The sequence below is a fragment of the Ovis canadensis genome, chromosome 21, assembly GCF_042477335.2.
Source record: "Ovis canadensis isolate MfBH-ARS-UI-01 breed Bighorn chromosome 21, ARS-UI_OviCan_v2, whole genome shotgun sequence".
In the NCBI taxonomy this organism is placed as follows: domain Eukaryota; kingdom Metazoa; phylum Chordata; class Mammalia; order Artiodactyla; family Bovidae; genus Ovis; species Ovis canadensis.
In genome coordinates, this window is record NC_091265.1 from 65,838,879 (window position 1) to 65,846,108 (window position 7,230).

Genomic DNA, 7,230 nt, shown 5'->3' on the forward strand with positions numbered 1-7,230 from the left:
CCCCTTGTCCCCACTGAATGCCCTCTGCCCTTCCCGAGCTCTCTCTCATGCGCAGTTCAGTCTCTGTCTGGCCTCCCGGCTCCCTCCTCTCCCCAGAGGTGCTCCGGGTCACCCCGAAACTCTCACCCCCTCCTGCTCTGCCTCCCAGAGCAGCAGGAGGGCAGCAGGCGAGACAGATGCAGTGAGACTCTGGGCCGTGACGGGGGTGGCCTGGGGGTCGAGCTTGCTGACTGACGCCCAAGGACGCCATGCCGGTGGGCGGGGATGGGGCATAAGCCACAGGGGCCAAGGGCTTTCTCTGTGGAGCCGCTCGATGAAGACCCTCAGCCAGGGGCGGCTGCAGCTTGTCCTGGGACAGGGGCGGGTCTCACCTGGTGGGGCCGTGTCTGGCCTGGGCAAGTGAGTGGTCACCGCACTGGGGCCTGAGCATATTGGTCTGAGGGGCAGCTGAGCCCCAGCGGCTGCGGGGACCTCTTGAGTTTGGCTGAGGCCGCCACCTTCCGGCGCTGGGTGAGGGCACGCTGCCGCTCACCTTGCTGCATGACCCTGGGGCCTCGCTGAAGCGCTCATGAACCTCAGAACCTCGGTGGGACTGGACTTGGGGTCCCTGGAAAGGCGAGGGCACAGGGGATCCAGAAATAACGCAGTCCCCCAGCCAGCACGGCCAAGGCCTTACTCAAACAGGGCTTCCCTCCCAAGAGATGTGCTGGCCTTCGTCCGGATCCTGTTCCCGGGGGCCGCGGCCGCCTGCGGGGCTCCAGGCGGGTCCGGGTGCCCTCCTGCCAGGGCTCGCCTGCCTCTCTCTGCAGCCCAGCCAGCGGGTGGGGGGGGTGCGGTGAGGAAGAGGGTGCCCTGGACACTTTGCTCCCCCCAGGAGTTGGGGAGGGTCTTGGGGTGGCCAGGAGGGGCAAGGAGAGACGAAAGGCCCCAGAGAAGCGTGGCGGGAGGGCTCCTGGGGAAGATGGCTGGGCCGTTTGCTGCGTGCAGGGTTTGCAGCGAGCACGGAGCTCTGAGCCCACAGGCCAGGCCCGGAGGGGACAGGAAGGAGGCGGCTGCCCGGCCCTGGGCACTGCTGCCCCGTCTCCCATTTCCAGGGCACCGGGGCCACCAGCCCTGCCGGCTCTATGCCCGGGGCGGGCATGCCTGGTCACTCCGGGCCGGGCTGTCCGCGTCACCAGGGAGAGGGTTAAACGTCCACCGTGCGTCAGACATCCCGGGCGGGTCCCTCACTCAGGCCTCCTCCGAGACCCTGCTCTGAGCACCTTTCCCCTGGGAGCCGAGGGAGGAGGAAGGAAGCGGATGGAGCCGGAGGCCCTGCCGGCCCTGAGGGCACCTTCCCACGTGCCCCGCCTCCTGCCGGTCCTCTGCCCCCAGTTCTCATGGGGCCCCCTCCTGACGGAGGAAGGCTTGACCTCAGGGCTTACTGGCGCCTGGAAGACGGGAGCTGAAGGGCAGGGCTCGGCCCCAAGGCAGTGTGGGGGCGCTGGGGGGGCTTGCAGAGTAGCCCAGAGGCAAACCCCCAGGGTCTTCCCGCAGGAGGAGGCCTGGCGGGCACGTGAAGGGCCCGAGCATGCCCCGGTGGTCACTCTCAGTGGGTCACTGCGGTGAGAGTGGGCAGCAACAGGACAGGAAGTCGAGAAGGGCCGAGAGCCACAGGGCCGGGGGGCGGGTCCGCCAAGGACCCCGAGGGAGAAAGAGGGGAGGGCTGGGACCACAGGTGGGCGGGCTTGTCTGGAGATGAGGTGAGGGCAGCGTGCTGGACCTCGGGGAGACCTCTTCTGTGTGCTGGCCATGTCTGGGGCTGCGGGGAGGTCCCAAGAGGAAAGGGGGTCTCAAATCAAGCCTCATAATTCCATTCCCTGAGTAACAGGCCGTGAGGGGCAGGAGGGAAGGCCCGAGAGGGACCCCGCCTGCAGAGGGGCAGCTGGTGGACCCGGGGCAGCAGGCTGGGCAGGATGGGGGCCGCTCCGTCTCACCAGGAGAGGTGCGCGGGACTCGGTGGGGCTGGAAGGAGGCTCTTGGGGGAGGAGGTGCACCTGAGGCCACCCCTCACCCTCGGGGGAACGGGCGGGGGCCCGGAAGGCACAGGGCCGCATATCGAGCAGGAGCAGGCCCACAGGCCGAGGACGCGGGCCTGGCCGACGTTGAGGACACGCAGGACGTGGGAGCCCGTCTGGACTCGGGCCCCAGAGGCCCTGGCTGGCCTGCGGGCGATGAGGGAGCCGCTCTGCTCAGAGCCCCGGAGCTCGGGTGGGGCTGGAGCAGCGGAGCCCGCAGCCCCCAGCCCACCCTGGCCGGCTGCCCCACCCCCGCCTCCCACCCACCGCCGGCCCTGGGGCTTCTGGATCCCATCAGGTGTCACAGCCGTCCGGCTGGGACATAATGAGGCAGGCCGGGGTCAGTGGGTGACCTCTAGTGGACCCGACGTTCGGAAATCCCCAGATCGAAACGACCCAACCCACGAGTTTGAGACTAGGTTTTCCAAGTAGGCCCTTCAGCCTCCCGAAGACACAGTTGGGCAGGAACACTTTCCGCAGCGGGGACCCCAGGACCACCGGGGGACAGCGCGGTCTCCAGCCCGAGGCTTCCTCAGCATGCCTCTCCTGAGGCCGGGGGCAGGGGTGTACAGAACAGCTGGCTGCCTACACCCACCGCAAACCCGAGCGCAGCCGCCTGGGGCTGGTGCCCGGGACGAAGAGCAGTGTGCGATGCTAAAGCCCTGTGACCTCACGCCACCCCGGGCACCCACCCCGAGTCCCAGGGACCGGCAGCTGGCAGGACTCGGGGGGCTGCAGGGGTTCTAGCCAGAGCCGAGCCCCAGGGAGGAGGTTTGTGTGGCCGGAATCCATAACTCAAGTTCGGGGAGGGGGAGGGGGCAGCCGCGGCATGGAGCGAGACTTGACGGATGGCAAGTCCCTCCCACCCCCAGGTTCAAAGTCGTATTTGAGCAGACTCAACATCCTTCTTGTCCTCCCCTCCAGGTGTTATTTGGGGGAAAAAAAAACAAAACTTTTCAAACTACATGCTGAAAACTTCAGCATGAAAATTTAATGTCAGAAACACCATAATCTCTTTCCCAGAGATAAGACGCAGCCGTGCAAGGAGGGCTGAACCTGAGCCCTTAACCCAGGGCGCCGAGGTGGGCCGGAAGGCAGGGGCTGGGGGCTGGCTGCGGCTAGGGAGGGGGCTGAGCCCGGGCCCTCGGTGGGCCAGGCGTCCACATGGCGGGCACGCTTGAGCATGATGGGAAACGCGCGTGGCTGCTGGCTGCCCTGCTGGACGCGCCTGTGGCCACGGAGGCTCGGACGTCCCGTGATGCCTCGGCGCCTGCGTCAGACCCTGATTTAGCCTCACGCAGGGTTCAGGTTGCCGACAGCTGGGCTGAGAAGGGCAGTGCAGCCGTCACCGCACACGACCTTTCAGAGCAGGGCCTGGCTCCCTCCTGGCCGACAGCGCCGCCCGTGGGGGGCATGACGCACGCTCCGTTGAGAGACACGGTCTCCCACCCGAGCCTTGGTGCTGGGTCCGTCCAGGCCATCAGCCCTCCGGGTGCCCAGCCTGGGTGCGGCGGGTGCGGGGGCTCTGGGCTGCCTGTTGTGGGGCATAGAAGATGCCCCAGGCTGCCAGACCATTGGTGCACTCCCCGCTTTACAGATAGGACCCCTCCAGGTGGTCCCCAGTGGTCCCTGCCCTGGCCCTCGCGGTCAAAGCCTCCTCTTCAGCCCTTGGCTGATCCGTGCCCAGGTCACTGCTTGGGCCAGGCCGGCACCCCAGAAAGGCGGGTGGGTGCTCCTTGGGCCTGTGCATGCCAAGCCCCGGGCCACGTTCCTGGGGAGGGGGCGGTAGGAAGGGGCCTCTGTGGGGGGGCAGGGCCCCCAGGCTGAACGCTGGCCCCGACTGGACTCAGGGTGTGACACTGCTGCCCTGCCAGGCGGCCGCCCTGGGACTCCATCCTGGTGACCCCTCGCTGCCCGTGCCCCTACGCCAGGTGCGCTCGGATGGCCCAGGACCCTGAGGGCCTGAGCAGCAGGGGGACCTGCCGGGGGGGTCGCTGCGCCCCTGTTTTAACAGACAGAGAGGCAGAGTGCTGGGAGGGGGCTTGTCCGTGAACCACGGGCCCCAAAGCCCCTGGACTCTGAGTTTAAAGCAAGCCAGGCCCCTCTCTTGACAAAGAGACAAGCCCCAACATTCTGGGGTGCCCTGAAGCTGGGGGGCCTGGCCCCCGAATGGCTCCGGGCTCCGGGCCAGGCGGGGCAGGGCTGGGATGGGGTGCACACATCCCAGGACAGGGCTGGAGCGAGGCCAGCCTGCAAGCTCCTTCTCCCAAACTTGGCAGTGTCTCTCCGAGTGTCCCACCCCTCGAGGGGACGACCAGGAGTCAGGGGGCCACTCTGTTTGGGGCTGTTTGCAGCCCCTCCCGGAGTTGCCACGGCAACGACACGGGGTGCGGCCGGGGAGCCATACCTCAGAGGTGACTAAGTGTGTGTGTCCCTCCCGTTATAGCGCCCGGCGCCCCCCGCCCCCCCCGGGATGCACACACCTCGGGCCCCGGCCCCCTGCAAGAATGTTCCATGAGCCCCGTGGGCAGGCATGTGGCCCGCATGCCAGGCCCAGCACGCCCGGCCGGCGCCTGGCCCCCTCCTGCCCCGGGGTCACTGGGCGGCCTGCAGCCTCTTCCTTGTTGCTCTGGGTCCCAGCTTCCTGCTGTGAGGGCCTTCTTGGTTCCCTACCCCTCTGTCCCTGGGACACTTCCCATCCTGCCTCCCTCCTGCCCCCCACACCCTGCGGTCCCCCGTGGCCTTGGTCTCGAGCCCGCCTCACAGTCAGTGGTCAGGGCTCTGCCCAGGGCAGCGCCCAGCACTCTGGTCCGCACAGGGTCTCCAGGTGGAGGGGGGAGACCGGGAGGACGTCGGCCGGCCCTGGGAATGGAGGCCAGGCCTGCCACCAGGGCTTGGGGATGGCCGGTGTGGTCACTTTCCACTCCCCTCCAGGGGGCCTCTCTGGGGGTCCTCGCAGCACCCTGGCAAAGCCTGCGTTCAGGGGAGCTGGGACCCGTTCCGGCTGGGGTCATCTTGACTGACGTGGACAGCTGCGACCCACCTCCCGAAGCTATTTGAATTTCAGCAGGAGCCGAGCGGGCTGGCACGCGGGCCTAGCATCCCGGCGGCAACTCGATATTCTCAGATAAAGGGCGTCGCTCACCACTCTCCTCACAGCTGTGGCTCCCCTTACCCTCTAAGCCCCAGAGGAGGCTCGGAACGCACAGTTTTCCTGTTTTGTACCAGCCAAGGGGCCAAGGAGGATTTAGCCGGGGTGAGGCCGGGGGACGGGGAAGCCGGGGACGCTCGGGAGGTGAGGACAGGCTGGGGACGGGAGCGGCAGCTGGTCTTAATCCCACTGGCCTCCTTCAGGACCGGCCCCGAGGGCCCCGTGCCCGACCGTTATTTTTAGGAGACACCTTGCGGCTGTCTCTTCTTGGGGACGCATGACAAGCCCAGTGTGGTCACGCAGCACGCAGCCCCTGACCCAGGGGAGACCTAGGTGGCATGGGGGGGCACACCAGTTGTGGCGTCTGGGGACAAGTGACATCGCCCCCAACACACTCAGCCACACACCTGCACCTCGGGAGGTGAGGGCTGTGGGGACTTTCCTGAAGCCCCTCAAGGCCCGGGGGGAAGCCTGGCAGGGCAGTGGGAGGGGAAATTCAGGAGCCCAGAGCTGAGGGACACCTGGGGCCAAGGGAGACAGCAGGAAGGAACCCGGGGACAGAGGGTCTCCTTAGGCGGAATCAGAACCAACAGCAGCAGAGTCCACTGAGGCCAGGCAGGGCGCCAGGCGGCCCCCAGACCACAGGGCAGGGCAGCTGGGGTGCTGGGAGTGCCCTGGGCTGGCCGGGCAGCAGGGGGTAGCGTGTGCGGCTGGGGTCACCCCCGGGGACACTCTGCACACGGCTTAGATTGCCTGCAGTCTGGAGGAGCAGGGTCCTTGGAGCTGCTCCAGAGGGGCCAGCAGCCAAGGCTCCGTGGGGCTCACGGGCCAGCGTGAAGGGTGCTTCTTAGGCCAGCAGGACGGGTGGCTCTTCCAGGGCCATGTCTGATTCGGGGCCACCACACTGGGCGGTCACCAGGTGCCCACTTCCGGCACAGCCTCTCCCCCACTGTCCCAGGCCTGGATGCCCTGTGGGCCCTCCCACAGCTCCACTGACCTTCTGGGGCCTCTGCTGCGCCCACCCCGCCACTCCGTGGCCATGCGCAGGAGCCACGCCCCCAGGGTGCTACACCTGGCAGGGACCCGGGGTATGGTGACGGGCAGCCATGGGGACAGAGCCCTGGGGGGGGCAGGGGTCTGCAGGGGGACACGCACCCGGGTCGAGAAGGCGCCGGAGAAGGACAAGGCTGCAGCCCGGGCTTCCCGGCAGCAAGGCCAGCAGCTCGGAGGGGCGGGCGGATGCCTGGGCCCCGAGGCCCTGCAGTGCCAGAGCGAGGGGCCGCCCGCCCCGGCACCCACGGCAAGCCTCAGTGGGGCCCGGAGCTGAGGGCCCGCCCCCCACGGTACCCCTCACTCGAACTCTTGCTCAAACACGTGCACACACACCCACGTGACGCGTGGCCTCTCTACCTCCGGACTCACACGGCTCCCCCTCTGACCACAGGCGTGGGGTTTTATTAGGGCTACAAATCAGATATCCCACGGTTTGGGGCTGACGCCGGTTTTCCTAAAAGGTATTTAGGTTCTGGCGGCCAGTGAAGTCCAGAGAGAGCCCGGCAGCAGCGTGAGCCGCCCCGGCAGTCAGGGCTCCGGCGTGACCTGCTGGGGGCGTTGTGGGGCCGCACCGCCTGCCTCCGAGGGGACGCGAGGGCTGGCCTGCCGGCTGGTCGGTGGACATGCTCCTACAGGTGGGCACCGTCCCGCCGCCCCTCTGCCCGTGGCCCAGAGGCTTGTCGCTAGGGTCTGTGGCCACGCGGCGTGTCAGGGGGCTGAAGGAGGCCCAGCTAGGGGGGCGTCCAGAGAGCTGCTCCACGTGTGTCAGGAGCGGGGTGGGGGGCACAGACCCCCCGACACGGTTGGTGCCGATTCCACGAGCTTGCAGGCACTTCCGTGTTTTCCCGTTCAAACAGCAGCATCTCCTGTGTCAGAGCCTGTGCCCTTCCCTCCGCCAGCTTCAGCATCAGGAGGGCCAGCTCGGGGCAGAGGCTCGGGGGGCGAGCGGCTCCTGGGACTCGGGCTGGG